The following is a 21162-nucleotide window of genomic DNA, read 5'->3' as shown; positions in this document are numbered from 1 at the left end:
GCAAAGGTGAACCCATTCAGGGAATTCTTTTTGCTCAAGGACCTGGTTACACTTGGTGGGTAATGCAAAAAAATGGGGAAACCAGTTGTGTACCACAAGGAAACCTAATCCTAAGTGAGAATTGAGTGTAAAGGTTCACTGTGTTAGGTATGATGCAGATGGTAATAGAATAAGGGGTGGATAATGTCATGGGTTTTGTAAAGAGCATATTATTCTATTCCATCTGGGTGGAGCAGAATTGCTTATCTTTGCCCAAATGGGTCAGTGTCACTTATCAGATGGTGGAGTGCTACTTATCTCTCTTCACTGTTTCACTACTTCCATGGGAATGTCTTCTGCTAATGGACCATTAAGAGCTCATCAATGACATTACACATTACAGTGCACTATTGTAAGCTGCTCCACACAGGGAGGAGGAGCCAAACCATCTTAACCTAGATAAAAAGGAGCCACAGTCCCACTAGGTATCCAGTTTCTCCACCGTATCCCTGGAGGAAGACCGGACCCATCTCATCATTACTGGACTCTTTTTCTTCAACAGGACCATCTCTACTCCAACAGAACCACATCTGCCACTCCAGGAGGGCTTACTTTGGGCTGCTTCCAACACCCTGACCAACAGGGTGTCAGGTTGTATTTCTGACTCTGTCAGGGTTTTTCTAGGATTTCTTGTTTGTTTATTTGTTTGCTTATTCTTCTGTACTACAACATCTGTATTTTTATATCCCTAGTAAAGAACTGCTATACCTATTCCCAAAATCTTTGCCTGACAGCCTTTTAATTGCAAATTTATGATAATTTGGAAAAGGGGGGAGGGGCTTACATTTTCAGGGAGACACCAACCCTCCCTGGCAGATACCTGTCTATCTAAACCGAGACACTGATTTATTCATAGGAATTGTTTTTACAAGTTTCTTATCAACATGTTGGTGTTATTGATTTTCTGAAGTTCGTTTTCATCCATACAGACTGATTTTTTTTTTTCAAGGAAGGAAAAGGAATTTACCTTTAAGGTAAGAGAGGGAAAGAGAGTTTACTGTTTTCTTTGTGATTAATTAGTTTAATTATGCTCTGAAGAGACATGGGAAGGGTAGTTCTAGGTCAGATCAAAGGTTCAAATAGGCCACTGACCTGTCCCCATACAGGGCCCAGTAACAGATGCCTGGAGGAAACAGTCAGTGCAAGGCAAACAGGTGAAATTCCCCACAGCGTTTTCCCAGCCTGCAGCAATATGTCCCAGGGAACTTCTCAAGAAAGACAAGCTTTTAGAAGCAAAGCTCTTCCTGGACTTCTCTCCCATGTCTTTGTTGAATCACCTTTTGAACCTAAGCTGAATTTTGGCATCAAGGGGGAGTTGTTGCAATGAGTCTCACTCTGGGTGCCACCTTGAGTGCTCTTTCTGTGCTGCAAACACATCATTCCAGTTCATTTATTTCTTCATTTCATATTTCATTTCATTTCATTTCATTTCATTTCATTATTTCATTTCATGCCCTCTTGCTCTGGCATGGAGGGAGGCAGTGCCCAACTCTTCTCAAAGGCAGCAGGTTGAAAGGGGACCTATCCCAAACCTGCCAATTCTTGCTCACGCCTTCAAACACCATCGTGTTTTATGAAAGGAGTCCCCCAAACAGGTCTGTGTTTTCAAAGATAGCAAGAAGTCCTGCTGAGATCTGAGGTGCTCTGCATGGAGAGGCAGATCTGGGGTATGAACCCAGCCAGAACAGGCCATGACTTAACAGCTTGGGCCAACCAAAAGGAACACTCAGCTCTGTACAGGAATCTGGGCATCTATTTTCTACACTTTTTCTGAAGACAACTATAAATGCCCTGGCAGAAATCCTCACCTTTCTCTTGTAAGGACAAGATCTCCCTGCCTTGTTCTCTGCTGTAGTGCTCAGCCTCCCTGGTGCCTGTGATCTGTGTAACTCTATGTCATTCTAAGACAACATCATCTGAAGACAAAACATCCTGTGAGCTTTACCTAAGGACTACTGATGCTTCATTAACACAGATGATCCATAAAAGCACCAGAATTTTGATAAGAAAGCAGTAGCCAGGAGTTCCCACTTAGGCTGTAGTAGAAACAAAAAGTCAGATTTTCATAAAGGCACTGTTAACCAAGCTCTCTGAAGAGGCCAAAGGGTCACTTGTTGGCTCTACTCTTTCCAGCCCTCCATCTCCATCTAAAGACAAAACCTGGGAGCTACAGGGCACCTCTGGAAACCCTGCTGTTTTCAGTTCCTTGATGGAAGTTCAGCTTTTGGATAGCCCATGATTTCACCTGCTAAGCAGGTTTGGAAAAATGGCTGTTTGAACTCCTAAAGTTTCTGCTAAAATAATGAGAGCTAAGAATCTGTAAAAATCCATGTATGTATTTAAAATCTTAAAAAGGAAATAAATAACATGACTTTCAAGTATTGCATGTTCTACAAAAACTACATCCTCAAATCCTACAAGGGTAATCTCTGCCTCTAAAGGTTTTTTCCTCTCTTGTGGTTCACCACACAGTTGTATGAATACAAGAAATGTGTGAGACCAAATGGAACTCAATTCACTATGACATGAAATCTGCATCAGTGAATAGTCTGTGTGTTTGTCCCACTTTGAATTCCTCTGTTTTAGGCACAGGTGAATAGAACAGTTCAAAGTTTTCCAGGAAAAGTTGTTCCCGCCCTCTCTGGAGATATGAGCCCTTTCCTGTTTTGAGAGGAAATAGTTATCATGGGATTACAGGAATCTTTTTCATGGCTGCCTCACACCCTGACTCCCAATCATTCTGTAGTGACTAGCATTTTCAAGCTTCCCTAAGCTTTCTTTTTTCCTTGAACTTTTCCAGCTTGCAGTTCCCAGCTTTTTCCAGAAACTGTTATCATTAGTTCATAAGTGCATGACCTACTACACTTCTTTTATTCTAATAGTTCAGTTCCTAGTGTGTGACAGTTTGATCCTTTGCTGCACTGGCAATATCCCAAATTCTCATCAAAAAGTTTGATTAATATTTTCCTGTGCATTCCTATTATCGTGCCAAGACCATTCATTAAAATAATTGAAGAAATCAGTCCAAAAGTGAATCCTTTCACTACAGCACAGAAATGTTTTTGCTTCCACCTCCAACGTGGAAATCCTTGTTGGGCATTTTTGACGGAGACACATCTTTCTCTTGCTCCCAGCCCTGACAACAGCCTTACTTCCATGGCCCCACTAGAGAACCCAAATTGACTCAGATTCCCTCAAGACAAATCAGAATGATGTTGTATTATGGACCAGATAACTTTTTCCCCATGGATTTACATTTGCTGGTCATCTGGTAAAGAAGCAGAGTTCCCAGGTGAGAAACTGTCTTGGAGAAGTCTTTATGTGTCTGCCTTGAAAACCTCCACAGTGTCAGCCTCTCTGTCTAAGCTTGTTCAACTCTTCTCTGCTTTTCCTCCTCATTTTTCGGGTGACTCCTTTCATACATGCTCTGGCAACACACTGTTGAAAGTTAATGCTGAATGTGTGGTGCTGCCACTGTGTCTGAAGAAAAGAGTTTTCTATCAGGTTATGTGCTATTCAGTCCTGAAGGTTTGTCCCATTCCAAGAAAACTAAGGAGATCCAATTATCTTCAAACTTCTTGTCTCTCTGCCCAAGATGGGGCTTTAACCCACTCCTGGATCCAATACACCACACCCAAAGGAAGAACACAGCAAACATGCAAATTTAGAAAATACCTGCATATGCTTTACTGTCTGCACTTGTGCTCCATTCCTCCCCCTGCTTTTGGCACTGCAGGCCATGCAGCTGGACTTACTGAAAAATATGGCAAAGTTCTTGTTCTGTTTTACACTTTATTTCCCTTTCCTCTTTTCCATTTGTATGTCTGAGGAGCCCTTTGCCACTTCTCTTAAGGCAGTTGAATTTTCTGGAAGAAGTTGCCTGGGCAATTGTCACGACATCATAACAAATCTCCAGTTTTAAGATTGAGCTTTTCTTTGACAAATCTTTTCTGAAAATGTATCCTTTTTCCATATTAGGAAGATCTCATTATTTTTGCAATCCTGTTTTGAGATATGGTTAGCTGTGAAATCCTTCAAACACGAGTCTGACACAACTTTTCCAGACAAATTTGTGTACCTTAATTCAAAGGTAGCCTAAGTTTCCTCCACATTCAAATCCTAGAAATTCTCAGACCAATTTGTGTCACTGTTGCCCTAAGTTCCTTGCATTTTTTCCTTTATTATTTATAGTTTTTGTTGGGTTTTCAGTGTCCTGAATTTAAGGTGGATTGAGTCATAAGCATTCTAGCTTAGGTTAGTTTTCTGAACAGTTTGTCTGTCATTTCCTCAAGTATCTTTCAAACCCAGTTCAAAGAACACATCTCCTTTTGCCTCCTCTACAAGAGCTGCAGTGAAAAAAAACTGTCAGGAAGCCCTGAAAGGAACTTCTGATCTCTAACATTATTGGTAGAATTTGTTCTCCAACATATTTATTCAAAGTTACAGTAATGTACAATGCTCAGAAATGTTTCTGTCTGGACTGGCATTCCACAGATCTTTTTTTCACACCAAAATGCATCTGTAGCCCTTTTGTTGTTGTTGTTTGTTTGTTTGTTTGTTTGAAATGAGAGTAACCACATGATCAGAGTTTTGTCTCCATTTATCTATGTTCTCTGTGTTAATGTGCAGGATTACCAATGGTTTTTATCATTAGATATGTTTTTGGGGAACAGCAAAAACTGTGTTGGGTCACAACCCCCATTCCAGTGATAGTGTCTTGGTTTGGGAAGACAGGTATCTGCCAGGGAAAGCTGGAGTTTCTTTTGGAATGGAGAACGCAAACTACCTTCCCCTTTTTCTAATTATAAATTTGAAGTTAGAGGCTTTTAGGCAAAAGATTTAGGGATAGAAATAGCAGCTTTTTACTAGTATGTATAACAAAGCAAACGAAAAAAACCAACAACTACAGCATTAATAACAAAAACAGTAGCAAGAACCTTGAGGGCTTTGCTTTACAAAAACCCAGGGCAATTTAGTCTCGGTGACCCTGCAGGATCTTTAGAGCACCAAGCTGGAACAGTGGAAAAGTCCCGGGCTGGTGGCTGGAATGGCAGGATGTCCCGGCAGGCAGGGGCAGGATGTCCCGGCAGCACAGGGGGTGCAGGGTCACACTATAGGAAGAGGAGCAGTGCCGAAGAAGCCGACAGCGGAGCAGGGCTGGCCCAGCTCCTGCAGGGAGGCAGAGAAACTCAGAATTCCAGGGCAAGCAGATGATGGAAGATTTTTCCCAGGACTGGACCCCTCCACCGGCAGTGAACTCCTTAAGCCACAAGCAGCAACCCAGCCATTTCTCTCTCCCCGAACGCCGAAAAGAACAGAGTCCCACTGCCTCAAGCGCTGTTCTTTTCCTGCCCCAAAACTCGCGTTAACTCCCCCTTCAAGCTCTGGCCACCTCTTTGTTTCGGTTAAGTACTTTTAAGTACCCAATACTTGGTCTCCTTGGTAACTTATGGGGAAAAAATTCTTTAGAGTAAAAGGAACAAACCTAACCCCCAACAGATAGTCAGACTGGAGCTGGGTTATTCCTTCAGTGATGTCCTGTACCAGATGTTTGAGTTTCTTCATTTTGAGATACATCCTGTCCTTTCTGTACAAAGCTTCATTTCTCCTTCCCATTGAATGAATCTTCACTATCACCTGCCTGGCTGCTGTTCTCATCTTTGTGCTCTGTCCATCTCTTCTCCCCCGTTCTTTCAGCTGCTGTAATGCCCTTTATTCTATGTCCTGGGGACTAGGACCATGTGCACCGCAGATGCTGTAAGTTCAAACCTGAATTTCCCTTATAATTGAAGCTTACCTCTCTTAACTCTCAGTGCCATATTGGCCATTTCAATGCACATCCTGGAAGGCCATTCAAATACTCTTGGACTCTTGGAGCTATAGGAACCTGGCTAGATCAATATTCACAGTAATTTTTAAATGGAATTATGTAGCAAGTTGGGTATCTGCAACTGGTGTCTCATTGATATGTGCCCTTAGTATGTTAATACATGGTTTTAACAGATTTTGTTATGAGTAAAATAGTAAAAGCTCATTTGGAGATCTGAAAAGGGTTTGTTTTTTTTTGTCAAACCCCTTTGCCCTGATCTTCTTTGGAGATGAAAGATCTCTGATTCTTACTGGAAACTGCAGGTCCTCTGGCAACTCTTGTGGGTGGAACCTCGTCTACCCAAACATCAGAACCAGCTTTGCCTGATTACTTGCAGTCATACCTGAAACTAAATTTTTTAGGCCTTAATTATTTTTAAAAAACAAGCCTAAGTTTTGATGACAAACATGTCTTGAATTCTAAAAGCAGAATATGTAGAAGTGAGATCAGTCCATCCTATGCCAGGTACCTGCTTCTACTCTGTTTAGTCAGCCAAGTATTGAATTCAGAGGAAACCAAAAAAAAAAAAAAAAAAAAAAAAAAGCTCTTATGAAGACCAGATTGTATGAGGACAATTTACCCAGCAGACAGTGGATTCTGCCAGAACAAATTAAATTCAACGTTCAATGTTGAATTTGCCACTGAAAAAGAAAAGCCCCAGAGAAGAAAGAGGGAAATCTGTCTTCAGTCTGTGAATATATTGAAAATGATGAATTGATCTGGGGCTTTTAAGTTATTTGCTCAGAATGGGATTCTGTCTAAAAATATTGGAAAAGGAGACAATGAGATCAAAAAGTAGCATATTCAAAACTGATGAAGAGAAACATTTTCTCAGAGGGTGTGTAATTAGATTACAGGTTTGTGGCTGCAGGAAGCTGCTAAGACGACTTTGGCTCTGTTCAAAGAAGGAATGAGTATATATATGTGGCCAATTGAAATTTCTGCAGACAGAAATAAGAAGGGAAAGGAGTAGAAAACCCAGAGTATGACTTCCTCCTGCAGCATTTCTGGAGCTCTTCTCAGACAGCTTTGATGCTGATTAGCATCCAAGGCAGACTTGGAGTAACAGGACCTGCATGGAACAATCTGTCAGGCTGTCTTGGGTTTTGTAAAGAACATGTTATTCTATTCCATCTGTTAAAACTAAGTAGAGCAAAATTGCTTATCTTTGCCCAAATAAGTCAGTGTCACTTATCAGATAGTAGAGTGTTACTTATCTCTCTTCATTGTTCCACTACTCCCATGGAAATATCTTCTGCTAATAGACCATTAAAAACTCACCAATGACATGACACATTACATCGTACTATTGTAAAATGCTCCACACAGAGAAGACAAGCCTAACCATCTCAATCTAGATAAAAAGGAGCCACGGTGCCACTAAGTATCCAGTTTTCCACCGAATCCCTGGAGAAAGACCGGACCCATCTCACCATTACTAGACCCTTTTTTCTTCAACGAGACCATCTCTACTCCAACAAAACCACACCTACCACTCAAAGAGGGTTTACTTTAGACTGCTTCCAACACCCTGACCAACAGGGTGTCAAGTTGTATTTCTGACTCTGTCAGAGTTTTCTAGAATTTCTTGTTTGTTTGTTTGTTTGCTTGCTTATGCTTCTGTACTACAACATTTGTATTTTTATATCCCTAATAAAAAACTGCTATACCTATTCCCAAAATATTTACCTGCCAGCCTTATAATTGCAAATTTATCATAATTTGAAAAAAGAAAAAAAAGCTTACATTTCAAAAAATACTCCAACCCTCCCTAGCAAATACCTGTCTATCTAAACCAAAACACAGGCAGATCTTATAGGGAAACCCCAAATACATGTGGAGCAGATGGAGACATCAAGTCCACCTGAGTCTGCTTTCAGTGAAGTAGAAATCCGTTTCCAGTAAAATTGCATACTTTGGACCTGACCATGTACCCTTTTGCTAGTGAGCATAGTGCTCTCTTGGGTTCCGCTTTTAACCTCATACACTGCAGAGCTGGGGGCTGGATGCTGGATTCATGCCCACCCAGCTTCAGACATGCCCCACAAGGGCAGCTGCCTACACCGTGTTGCTTGTGGGACCTTACAGTCCCACATCCTGGAAGGTCATTCAAATACTCTTGGACTCTTGGAGCTATAGGAACCTGGACAGGTTATTATATTCATAGTAATTTTTAAATGGAATTATGTAGCAAGTTGGGTATCTGCCACTGGTGTCTCATTGATTTGTTCCCTTAGTACTTTAATACATGGTTTTAACAGATTTTGTTATGATTTAGTAAAATAATAAAAGCTCATTTGGAGACCTGAGAAGATTTTGGTGTCAAGCCCCTTTGCCCTGATCTTCTCTGGAGGCAAAAGATCCTGTACCCTTTTGCTAGTGGGCATAGTGCACTCTTGGGTTCAGCTTTTAACCTCATAGGCTGCAGAGTTGAGGGTTGTATGCTGGTATTGGCCATACCCACTCAGCTTCAGACGTGCCCCGCAAGGGCACAGCAGCTGCCTACACCCTGCTGCTTCTGGGACCTTACAGTCCCCACAGCTCACATTTTCCTGAGAAGGGGCTGGAGGGGCTTTTTCTTCCTTCTCCCTAGTGAGTTTCTCCCTCCTGCTTCCCATGTGCTTCCCATTTACCTCCAGGGCATTGTGGCTGTCACCAGCACTTCAGTCCCACATGCCAGATGTGGGGAGCATCAGTGCTGGTGGCAGCCAGATGTGCGCAGCTGCAGCCCCATCTCTCCCTCCTCTTCTGCCCATGTTCAGGTGGGGGCTGTGCACATCTCCAGGCCTGGTTCTGTCTCCTTTTCTCCCAGGGAAGTCTGTGGGCTGTTCTACAAGCAGGAATGCTTGGGAGGGAAAAGCTTTCTGGGGGGGGGGTGGGGGGGTGGGAGACACCTGTCCCTGGGGACCGTGACCTGCATAGCTCAGGAGCCACTCAACACCATGTGTGGCTCTCACAGACTGCTGCAACGTCAGGATGATCATTTGAGAGCCAAAAGGAGTCCATGCAACAGAACATTCCAAAAATAGAACATTCTATATTTCACAGTCCTAAGTACCTCTGTCAGGACTTTTAGGAAACTAACTTTTTCTTTCTTCTAGGTTTTTGTTTGGCTTTTTGTGATTGTTGGGTTTTTTAAATCTTGCCTGAACATTGCAGCCAGTAGCTTTCAATTAACTTCTTTTACCCATCAGTTGCTGGCACCTAAACAGAAGGATATTTAATTTTGCTGAAATGTGAATGGCAATTTGGTAGGAATAAAAAAATCACAGTGAAGCAAAGGTTTTTCAGCCCCCTTGCACATCAGCAGTATTTTATTGATTTTAGGAGTCTCTGCATTCAGCTGTCAAGATAGTACAATGAGCATTTTGATCTTTTTGACCCAAACAAACACTGAGGGCAATTTTCAGGGCTCTGGAACATGTAGGGAGCAGGTAGGCTGGCAGCCCCACTGGATGCTGACAACTTCTTAAAGCCTTGCTGTGCACCAGAGGGTCTGGGAGGTTTTTAAATGGAAGGAATGCCTTCTACAGATGGTATCAAAGGACCTAATCATAAATGCACTGCAGTCAGTAGAGACTCCTACTGCTTTCAGCATGCTCTGAACCAGCCCTGATCCCCATATCAAAAGCCAGTTTTAGATGATGTCATTCCATAAACCAAAAAATGTGAGCGGATTATATGGGGTGAGCTCAATCCAGCCTATGACAACCTCCAAAAAGTCTCTCATACTATGTCTTGAAATAAAAATCCCCACATGTGCAGGCATGCTCCTTGCACCTGAGCTATCCCTGTGAAAATTTGAGAAATCTGCACAAGCTTTCATTATGAGAGTTTCTCATGTACATTTGCACCAGCCAAGAAAAGTTGGAGAGGCAGGAAGACAGAAAAGGCAGAGAAATAAAAGGATGCTAATGAAAATTGAATGGGGAAAAAAAGAGCACTACTCAGTTTCAAATATCTCTCTTTTTAATCTATAGTTTAGATTTTTTTAAAAAATACTATTGCAGTGTTCAAGGTGTTCATAGAAACACTTTACACAGTGTGAAATTATTTTATTTACAAGTGCATATATAAATATCTCATTACATTAAATATTACCTTCCTGTGTTATTCGTAATTGTTGGGAAAGGCAAGAGAATAAACGATACTCTGGTCAACTGAAAGCAGGTTTGGGATGGTTATGGGTATTGAGAAGTTGACTGGATTAATTTTGCAACTACAGTACTAACTAAAAAACTGCCCTTAAAAAACCCTTGCAATTTCGGTAGAAGAAATAAATACCTTGCCTTTGTACGGAAAAGTCTTTTAATAATCTTACCTTTACCTCAGAGAAATATGATTCATGAATTTTAAAATGAATCACTATCATTGATAATTCTTTTTCTTTTTTACAAGGCTGCACAAGTTGACAGTATTCCTGCATATGAACTCCAGAAAGAACCTGTTTTGAGTAACCTAATTTGCACTCTATTGCTCTTCCAGTTTTCTTTCATGTAGTAGAAAAATCATTAAATCTAATAGGAGTGGGAAAACCAATTCTTTTTATTATTCCCTTGATTTCTGTGGAATTTTACCAAGCATTGAATTCTTCTTGGAAAACTCCAAAACTTGATTAGGAGATACTAGAATTAAATTAATAACAATAGTTGGATGGTACATGTAGAATACGTCTGATAATATTTATCCAATAATGTCAAATATTTATTTGATAATGCCAAAAAAAGAAGGCCCCTCATACCTCTTTGAATGTGAAGAGACTCTAAAAATGGGTATAAATGAAACTGTAGTGTAAACAAGAGTCAAAATTACCATTTGTAATACTTCATGTCCCACTTGAGCTTTCTGAGTAACTTTGTGAATTGCCTGAAAACTTTGGCTCAGCTGTATAAATAACAGGAAGAATCATCAGAATAAGAAGAATAACAGAGGGGGTTGTTAAGCCAGACTCTTGGGAAGAAGCGAAGTTTCATTTTTAGCTGTAAAGTTTTATTTCATGAGCCACTTCCTTTGAACAGGCTTGACACACTTTTTGCAGGGGATGGCTCCCTGTGTTTTGAGGGCCATGAATGAGGCAGCTAGTCAAGATCTATTCTTAGTAGCCACTCAGAGACAAGAATGTGTTGGGTCCTTTTTTACCAGGTTCAAAACCTCTTCTTTTATCCCAGAACATAGGAAGTCAGATAAAATTTGCAATGTTTACTGTGCTTTGTTTTACTGCCAGAAGGTGCATCCCCTCTCTAAGGTAATAGAGGATTCAAGTGAAAATGTGAAATAAGGCTTTTGAAAGTTCTTCAGAAATATTCATTGACCACAGTAAAAATAGGCCCATGATCTGTGTTACACATTTTTTAAAATCCCACTGGTTTGTTTTTGTTGTTGAAACATGTTTTCCCCAGGAAACCCTTAACATCTCCCATTGATTTAGAGAGGAATCTTCAACATCTTCCTCTCCTGCTGCTCCCAGTGCTGCACATCTCAGCAGCCACAGCCCCTGTGGGGAGAGCTGGGTGTCACAGTCTGCTGCAGAAGTTTTCAAGCCAGTGCTGGATGATTTCCCTTGCTCCAGTCCTTTTCCTGAGCACAGTAAGTCAGCAATCCTTCCTCTGTAAGTGTAAATCCTTCCACTGTCTAAATGTATTGACACGGCAGAGTCAGGGAGACACTGAAATGTGCCTCTGAGATGTGGCAGCTGATGGCACCAGGCAGTCCTGCTGGGCTGGGAGAAATCCTGGCTCTTCTCCAGGAGCTGGGGAATCTGCTCTTAGCCTCCAGGAAAGGATCTGCTTGCTCCCATTCTGGTGCTTTAACACAAAGGAGAAACATTTCCACGTGATGCATTCATGTACGAGGCACTGCAGCTCTGAGCATCTCCGCGTTTCCTTCTTTTTAAACACCCATCAGCTGGATGAGTGAGAAGCCCAGACAACCTGTGGTTGTGGTGAAGAGCTGGACTCTGTTACTGGCTGGGGCTGCAGCCAGCATCACCCAGGGTGAGGTGCAGGTCCCCTCAGGCTCCCTGTGTATGTGGCCATCCCAATTTCATCCCTGCTTGCAGCAAGTGGAAATCTCAGCTGCTGCAGCAACACTACTGATCTGTTAGCCAAGCCTCCAGGGACTTCAGCCTTCTCTGGAATCTGGGCCCTCCTCCATACTGTGGCTGTAAATTAATTTTTCTATCCAATCAACTGGCCAAGCAGGGCATTGTCCAGGTCTTGAACTCAGTCCCTGGCACAGCTCCCCAGGTTGGGAGAGGGATCACTGCACATTGCTGCTCTCAAGCTTCCTCTGGACTCCAGAGTGTTTCCAGATGGATGGAGGGCTGCCACAGTGCAGCAGGGAGTTTGAGGGTGGGAGGGGAGCTCTGGAGCCTTCCCTGGCACCCCAAAAGTCACCTCTGCCTTTAGCCTTGACTGTTGCAGCTTCTCAAGAAGGGCAGCCTTCTGTGAGGTTTAATTGTGGATGTGTGTGTGTGGGGGGGGGGGGGGGGGGGGGAGGGATGTTTGATTTATTACTCATTCTGTGTCAAATCAAATAGCCCCATCCTCCAAAGCTGGGCCAGCAGCTCTCTAGAACTTTCTGATGGTCTGACAATTACTAACAAGAGGCTGTGCTTTGTTGCCTTCTTTGCCTACTGTGATAAACCCACGGACAGAGGGATACAAATATGAAGGCTCCGGGAAAGTTGAGTGACCTGTTTTGAATGTGTAGATGCAGTTGGCAAATCCCAGTCTACCTTCAGTTATTCCCTGTTGTGCTTGGACACATCCAGGACCCCAGGCATCACATTTGGGTCTTCTTGAGCATCACCAAGATCCACCCTGTGTGTGAACACCAGGCTCTCTAAAATATAACTAGTCTAATCAGATAGTATTTATAGAACAGCAGCCTTAGCGGGGTTCTTCCTGATTTTTTTTTTTTTGGGGGGAACCAGCTAAATCACACTTCATTCATGAGTTCTACACTCTCTATAAAGTAAATTTCTTGTTCTTTATTTCTTTGATGGAACAAAATGGGATAGATTCAATTGCTGGGACTCATTTCAGCTCCACTCACTTAAGTGGAGTTTGCTTACCCCAACTGAAATCCTGGTTTGCTGATCTCTGACTTTTACCTATTTTGCTGAATTTCCTCTTTCCACTTCTACACATTTTCCTTCTAGACATATTTTCAAGCACTTTGCATCCTTCTCTCTTTTGGTTTATTGAAACAACTTTCATTATTTTCTTGTTTTCCCTTCCAGTCTCTCTCCACGGCTCTAAATTTTTCCCTCCCTCCTTGTGGAGGGAGCCCAAAATCTCTTTGGTGCATAGAAAAACATCAAGAGAGAGTTTGGTGTAAGAGGGGCTTTATCAAAAGAGGCTTTATTTATCACATTGTATGTGAAGGTGACATCATTACACAAGAAACCTTGGTTTTATACTTATATCCAGAATATTATAAAATCTTCAGTTTATGCCAGTATTTTCTGATGTTCCTGATTCCTTTTTTTTTTTTTTTTGGTTTAGCTTTGTTTGTTTTTTTCTTTAATAACAAAGGCTTTTTTCCCCCATAGTTATTCATAATAGAAGTTGATGATGGTGTCCACAAGAGTTTAATTTTCCTGAAATTAGTGCAGCTAAAGAGAAATATGTCAGATAGACAAGGACAGGAGATAGCTCTCCTCCTTAAAACCATGATGTTCAGAAAACAACCTGAAGGGGAAACTTGGAAATATCAGCAGAAAAAATTACTTCAGGGGCAGTGGACAAGCTGATCTGTGGAATATCCTTGCCTAATACATGCCCTATATTTTAACTTTTACTTATCGAAGTCCCCTTGAATCAGATTCAATAATATGACATGGATGAACTGAAGAAAGCATAAGGCTGGAGAAATACCATTAAAATGAGCATAATTATTTGCACAAATGAAGTCATACCATGGTGTTGGGCAGCAACAGACAGTGCTGAAACAGACAGAAGAATAAAATTGGGAAGGAGATGATGAGTGAGGATTTTGACCCATTAAAAAGCCATAATATTTCACCTAATAATTCCAGGGAAGATAAAGATATTATATATTTTCTCCCTAAAACTTGTTGAAGGAAATGAGATGCTAAAGTCCACCAAATATTGTTTTAACTTTGTATTTTCTTCCAATGCTTCTCTTTCATCTCATTCTTAATTTTTTAGAAACTGTGGAGCACAGACTGACTTTTCTCCAGTGATGCTTTTGCTCTGATGGAATAAAACAAAACTGTCATTTTTGATGCCAGTCTGACAGTAAATTAATTCCATGTGTGTTCCTCATTAGTCAGTTGTTTCCTAGTCAGGAAAGTTAGGGCTCAGGAGAGCTGCCCTGGTGTCATGGCTTATCCCAAGGATTGGTTTTCCCCATGCTGTAAAGTCTCATTGTGAGATGACATTACACTCATCACTCCTCAGCATCACATGCCCAATGTCTCTGAGTGCCCTTATAAACCTGTATAGAAAAAATTCTAACATTATCCATAAAGGAAACCTTTTGCCTTTCTCTCCCCCCCCCCCCCCTTTTTAGTCTTCCTCAGAAGCTTCAATGGAGAAGGAAAGAGAAAGTGATGGAAGACGTTTTTATCCTCTATTCCTGTTGCAATTCCTTCTTACCATACCAACGGCTCTGCCTATCCCTATATCTGGATTTAAGATATGATTTGGTCACAGATCAGGTTGGCACAAGCTTCTGGATGTTGTTTTGCTCTCAGTCTAGATTTTCTTGCGTCATTGTTTTTTACCTGGGGACTCTCCCCTTTTTCTTTGTGACAGGGATGGGTTTGTCTGCTGGTATCAGCTGGACTTCTCTCAACTCTCTTCTTCCTTGAGACTACAGAGCTCTTGAGCAGCGATGACTTTTCATCTCTCCTGTTTCCATCTGGGGCACATGGTTCAATCCCCTGTGTACTTAAAAGTGCTGTGGTCTCAATTTCATTTTTGAGCTTAATATAATGGTGTCTGGGTGTAACTTAATGGGCTGTGCTGCGCAGGAGGACACGGCAGATGATCAAGCTGTCCCTCCTGGTCCCCACCTTTATGATGCCTGCCTAACTGATACTATGCCATAAATCAGCAGCAGCAAATTAAATGGGAGTCCACAGCCTCTCCTATACACACACCAGCTGACAATAAAAACTGGCTGAGTGCCGAAGGGTTACAGTAGTTGCCAGCTCAAATCCGCCCATGGATGACTGAAGGTTTTTACTGACTGGAGGATTTGTAGCAGCCTTTGTGAAATGAGTTTGGTGGCCTCTGTCCATTTCCCAGCGAGCATAAAAACTCAACACCCTTTTAATATCTCCCATAAACTGGCACAGGCTCTCATTTTTAGAAGTTTTGTTCGTATCAGTGTATGGGTACCTTGGCTGAATAATGATTTTCCTTGTGTTGTTGACTTCTTTGAAAGAAAAACAAGGGTGTTTGTTTTCCATAGGTGACAGCTTCCCAAAAGCCAGCAATTCTTACTGAAGTTGAACTGAGCTGTGCTGCCATGCAGAGCACAAAGTAGACACAGACCCTCCAAAAGCACCTTGACATGTTAAATTCAGGTTTTGTTTTTTCCAATTCCTTGTGTTTTGAAGATATTAAAAAAATCAGTAAGAAAACAGCTTCATGGATTGGAAATATTAAATAAATAAATAAATGGAACAAACACAGCAAATATTTTCAGACTGATTTGAACATTTAGAAGCCCTGCAGTTAACTTCCCACCAGGAAGAAAAGATAGCTATGCTCATGTTTCTGCCCATGTTTCTGTAGTCAGATAGTCCAACTTATTTGAGAGTCTGAAGCAACAGTACAAATCCAGACAGTGCTGCACTGTGCAGTCGACACTCATGGCACATTTGCAGTCACCAAGACAATTCATCCATCCCATGCCTTGTCTTTGGCTGTTTGCTGGGGCCCAAGAGACCCTAACTTTTGTCACACCCAGCAAGACATCACAGGGTCCATGGAAATGCTGGCAGGCCTCCAGCCTGTTCCCTGGATATTTCTAAATTAAAAAAAAAAAAAAAAAAAAAAAAGGAAAGGCTGACAGAATAAACTGTTCTGATGACCTGTTTTGTCTGGTCAGAAGAAGTGGGAACACTGAGCACAGCCCTAGAAGCAGTTAGACACACATGCAAGTGTTGGGGCGCACCTGGTAACACAAGGGAAGGAGTGTCTGAAGGGGCCTTCCCACACACAGAGAATGCACTGGTCCCACAGTGATCACCCAGTCCAACCCCTGGCCCTGCACAGACACCCCTCAATCCCACCCTATGCATTCCTGAGAGTGTTGTCCAAAGTCTCCTGGAACTCTGGCAGCCTTGGGGCTGTGACCATTCCCTAGGGAGCCTGGTCAGTGCCTGACACCCTTTGGGGGAAGAACCTTCTCCTGATATCCAACCTAAACCTCCCTAGCACAACTTCAGGCTGTTCCCAGGTCCCGTCCCTTGTCCCAGACAGCAGAGCTCAGTGCCTGCCCCTCCTCTTCCCCTCATGAGGACGTTCCTCAGCAGGCACTTAATTCTTCAGGCACTTAATTCTTCAGGCACATAAGTGGTTTCCTCCACATATTGCACAGCTCTAGGAAACACCCCCTGCACAGAAAGACTTTGCAGGGCATTTGAGTAAAATCAGATAATGAGGCTGTGGCAACCCCCTATTTCCCCCATCTCCAGGGGCTCCATCCCTGGCCTTGCAACATTCCCAGGCACTGGCAGTGGGGTGTGCAGGGTTGGCACAAGAGGAGCTCAGCCCTGGCACGCTCAGCTGGAGCTGTTTGGCCATAGGTGCTCAGCCTGACATCCCCACAGCTGCAGCTAAATTTCTCCATTGTCCTGCCAGGGGCAGGAGGGAAGCGTGGCACTGAGAACTGTTTCCCCAAGGAGGGGAAAGGGTGATTGCGCCACTAATCCTTCACAACCCAACCAATTCATGGTAGGCGATGGCTTTATGGGCACAGGTGCCATGGGGGTGCCGAGCCTTTCCCCACAAAACACCTGCTGCAGGACCCCCACGGCTCACTCATAGATATGCAAACATGAATCTCATTGACCTAGAGCTGAACTCTAGTAAAAGTCACTTTATGGCCTTCTCTGTGATCACTGCAATGAATCCAGATTTCATCTGGCCTTTTTTTGCTTAGGCAAATATGTCCCCAACAGCAAAACAAACACTTCTCTCCTTCTGAAACCCAGCTCTCAGCTCATGCAGTGTGAAAAACCACACTACAGAAGATCATTAAGTGGGTGACTGCCTGTCCCCTGGTGAGCTTAGCAAGTCTGTGTTTGAGAAGAGCATGTTGTGGTAAGAGGCAATGAGGACATGCATTGAAAAGAGCTCATGAAGTCTGAATATAAATTCAAGACAGGGTAAAACAATTTCAAAATTATTATTTCTAGTACCCCTGGATTTCTGCTTTTACCCTAGCACTTATCAAAAGCCTCATACCTGGAATAGATTTGCTTTCTTTGTTTGTTTTTTTTAAGAAAGCAAATCATAAGCAAAAAATTTTTTTTGTACGCTGGTTTCTCAAAACAACCTGAGTGATTTGCAAACCCTAGTCACCTATTACTTCACCGTTCTAATTACAACCAAATGAACTATGCCAACCTTTCTTCCTTTCAGAATTAAATCGTCAATGAAATCAGGAGAAATGTTAACTACTGTTACCAGTAGGATGACTTTGTTGTTGTACTTGTCTTTCCCCATCAAAACACATTTTATAAAGACACCAAAGTTCCCACAGTTTTTTGATGGATGTTTTGTCTCCCTACAATACTACTTATCTGCAAATTTTATTTCTTGCTTACAGTACAGACTGGGTGGAAAGCAGGCTGCTCTAGGTGCAGCCATGAATAAACAGGCAGGCACACACTTGTAAAGCCACCATGACAAGTTGATGCACAAACAACCCTCAGGCTTGCACCTCCCAGTTCCAAAATGAGAAGTACTTGCTTATTTTTATTGTTCACATGCAGATGATTCCTTAGCATTCAGAATCTTTTTTATTCATACATACACACTCCTCTCAATTCTTTTTGGACTTAAGAAACTGCACTGTAAGACAGCATGGTCCACTCCTCTGTCAGAGCAGTGGTGCTTCATTTTTTACATCCATTTTACCAGAGGGGAGTTTCTGAGCCTTTTAAGTGAGAACCGGCTGCCTGTGAAAGATTAACAGTCTGAAAACTAAATCCACCTCCTTATCCATCTCCAAGGCTGGAGATTTGACTTGATGATCTTAAAAAACTCTTCCAACCTTGGAAATTCTATGATTTACAGAACTGGGCAAACAGACGCCGTGCCAGCTAAGAAAACACATGTTTGTACAAGTGTCGGATCCAAGAGGATGACAATTGCACAGGGACTATGCACAGAAGCATTTATTTTAGGAGCTCAGTCTCAATCAACACAGCACTCCTGTGTACACCTGAGGTACACCCTCCAAGGATCCTTTCTTCAGTTCTTTGCAGGAAACTCCACTAAAAATATCACATCTTGAGGTTTTTTTTACCAGCAGCATGGGAGCTTAGAAGGGTGCAGCTCTGTGAGTCCATGCAGGCACCTGCAAGCCAGGGTTGCAACTGGAAAAGAGGAGGGAATTCATTGCCTACCCACATTTCCCTCTACAGAGCCAGAGGACTGCAGGGCTGGGCAGTGATGAGGCAGCAGCAGATAAAGAATTGCTCAGCAAAAGATGTTTTGCTTGACAAAACACTGACATGCCACAAACATGATCTTTGGTTGGAATTTGTCATTGGCAGCAACTTCAGTGCAGGGAAGGATTTCAGCTCAAGAGAGCAAGATCTGCCCCAGCAGAAGTGGTAAAAAATCTCTGGGTCACTCCCTGCCCTGGGCATTGAGGGAGTGCCAGAGGAGGGAGAAATTGGTGCAGCATCTCCCTGTGGTGTGGGAGACTCACATTCGAGCTCTTGCCTTAAGAAAGATGTGATTTCATTTACAAAAGAGGGAGCTTTTTTATCTTGGGTATGATCATTGAACAGAAATATTATTAAAGGTCTTAACAATGGAGGTGGTTCCAAGTGAGTGTAGCTGACTTGGATAGAAAAGTTTTGCATAGAGAGAACATACATTGTGTCAGCTCTGAAAAGTCCAGTTGCTCAGAGGTAAGCCACACTTAATAATTTAATTTGTAAATCCCAGGAACCACAGAGGAGTGTCAATACCAGTGCAGAAGTCAGGCTATCACTTTGGACAATGAATTCTTGCAATCTGTATATAAGGCAGTGCACATGTAGGGTGAATTTGTATTATACCTTACACAACTCCGGGGATCAGTGAAGTCCACACAGCTGCATCTCAGGTCGAACCTGGAGTTGTGATTGCAGCATCTGAGCTGAATTTTGCTTTACTTGACTGAGTTCCTCTTCCTCTTGCACATCTTTGTAGTTAGTGCCCCCTGAATTTCATGCCACTACTGCTGCACCTGCAGCAAAGAGACAAAATTGATTATGATACTGTGTGACAGTCGATTCCCTGTGGTGCTGCCAAGCGTAATGTGGGAAAAATATCTCTTTTGACACTTTCCTCACCTTTCCTGTCTGTGTGATGACAGTGGAAGTGCCTCCCCACAGAGCAACCACCACCTTTGATTTTTAACTTATGAAAAGACCACCATTCCAGAACTGTCTGGACTTACAAATCGTTCTATTGGATTAACTATCAGGAGTGCAGTACCTCAGGAGCAATGAGGAGAATTTGGCTGGAATATAGATTGCAGGGGAGGCTGGCAGAAAACTAACTCTGATGTTCTAGCCTTTCCTTAGCTCTGCTTTGCATTCATTTCCCCAGAATATTTCTGAATTATGTAATACCTTCCGCACTCAATGTTTTTTCTATGCTATCATCTTAATTAGTGTGCTGGGTTGCCAGTTTGCCATGTAGCATTTAACGTAATGATATAATCAGGGACGGATTAGATTTGTCTCTTACGGATCTGGGTGCCAGACCCAGAGTCCAGCAGCATCTCTAGGTGACTTTTCACCCTGAAGAGAGCACAACAAGACCCAGCGAAGATGTGCAAGGACAGCTCTGCCATCCTGCATCCCCCAGGGCTTCTGCTGGCTGTAATTATCAGGAAATCACATCAAAGTGTGTGTTAGATGCCCAGCCTATTTGGGCACCTTTAAAAATAAAAAAATAGCTTGCCAAAGTGCTGTCAGGAATTTGGCCTTGGGTGAAGAGAGTTGGCAGGACCAGCAGCTGTGGTGAGGCCTCCTGAGTCCCAGGGGGATGGCTGAGCCATGAGCCTGCTGTTCCACATGAGGGCTGACAGCACCACATGGCTGCATTTACAGATAGTAAATCCAGCCACAGAGTTCTGGAGAAATCAAAACAGCTCATGAATTAAAAACTTCGGGTTCTGTCCCAGCAAAAGTAAGGAGGGAAGGGTTTTGAAAGTATCAAGAAAGAATAGTTCAATATTTTCAAAAATCGGTTGCTTATGGAAAGCTTAAATGTTGTGTTTCAATCATCCTGAAATTGTACTTTATTTTACTCCAAGATGACCTTTAAAAAAATTTAATCATATTTCATTAAAAGCAAGGGAAGAAGGGCTTTAAAGGAATAAACTTCCAGAAGCAGAATAACACATTTCAAGTAAACCAAAAAGAAAATTTTACAGTTCCTCTATTTCATTACAAAATTCATAAAATCTCAGTACCTCTCAGATTCCACTCCCACTGTGGTGTATCTGTGGATTTTGCCAGGATATTTTTCAGGCCCTTCCTCTCCTCTCCTGCACCACTTCCCTCAGGAATCCAGCCCTCTGCTTCCCACCCTCCCTGCCCTCCTGATCTGACATTCAGCTCATTCCACGATGCATTTAAAAGCAGAGCAAGCTGCCAGTTTGCTGCAGCTCTGAGCCGGAGCCCTTTGAAGAGACCCACAAACAGACAGTGACCAAATCAGCTCCCCAGGGATGCTGCAAGTCAGCAGACTTTGCTACTCAGCTGCTACAAGGTTCAGCTGAGGCTGCCCAGGGGGAAAAGAAAAAAAGAAAAAAAAAATAAAAAAAGAAAGGAGATTAAAAAAAAAAAAAAATCAAAACTGAAGTTGGGTAAAGGCAGACTGGAAACACTTCCAACAATTCCTGGAAAGTAAACAAAGAAAAAAGGAGGCGAGAGAAAAAAAGATGAGGGGAGAGTGTCACAGTTGGAAGCCATACAGGGGGCTCTGAGTGACCTTGGTGGGTGTGTGCAGATCACACCATGAGCTGATATCCTGGCATAAAAG

General features: G+C 42.5%; 1 long non-coding RNA gene across 1 annotated transcript; it reads right to left on the bottom strand.

The window, feature by feature from the left end:
- Positions 1–17316: 17316 nt before the first annotated feature.
- Positions 17317–20687, bottom strand: LOC136290325 (uncharacterized). The gene is made up of 3 exons (XR_010721095.1): positions 20591–20687; positions 19185–19354; positions 17317–18491 (listed from the first exon to the last, which is right to left on the bottom strand). It is a non-coding gene; the product is annotated as an uncharacterized lncRNA (long non-coding RNA).
- Positions 20688–21162: the final 475 nt, after the last annotated feature.

This window comes from Chamaea fasciata, unplaced genomic scaffold, assembly GCF_029207755.1.
Source record: "Chamaea fasciata isolate MVZ Bird 193981 ecotype frontalis unplaced genomic scaffold, bChaFas1.0.hap1 SCAF_5, whole genome shotgun sequence".
In the NCBI taxonomy this organism is placed as follows: domain Eukaryota; kingdom Metazoa; phylum Chordata; class Aves; order Passeriformes; family Sylviidae; genus Chamaea; species Chamaea fasciata.
This window is presented reverse-complemented; position numbering and strand designations above follow the sequence as displayed.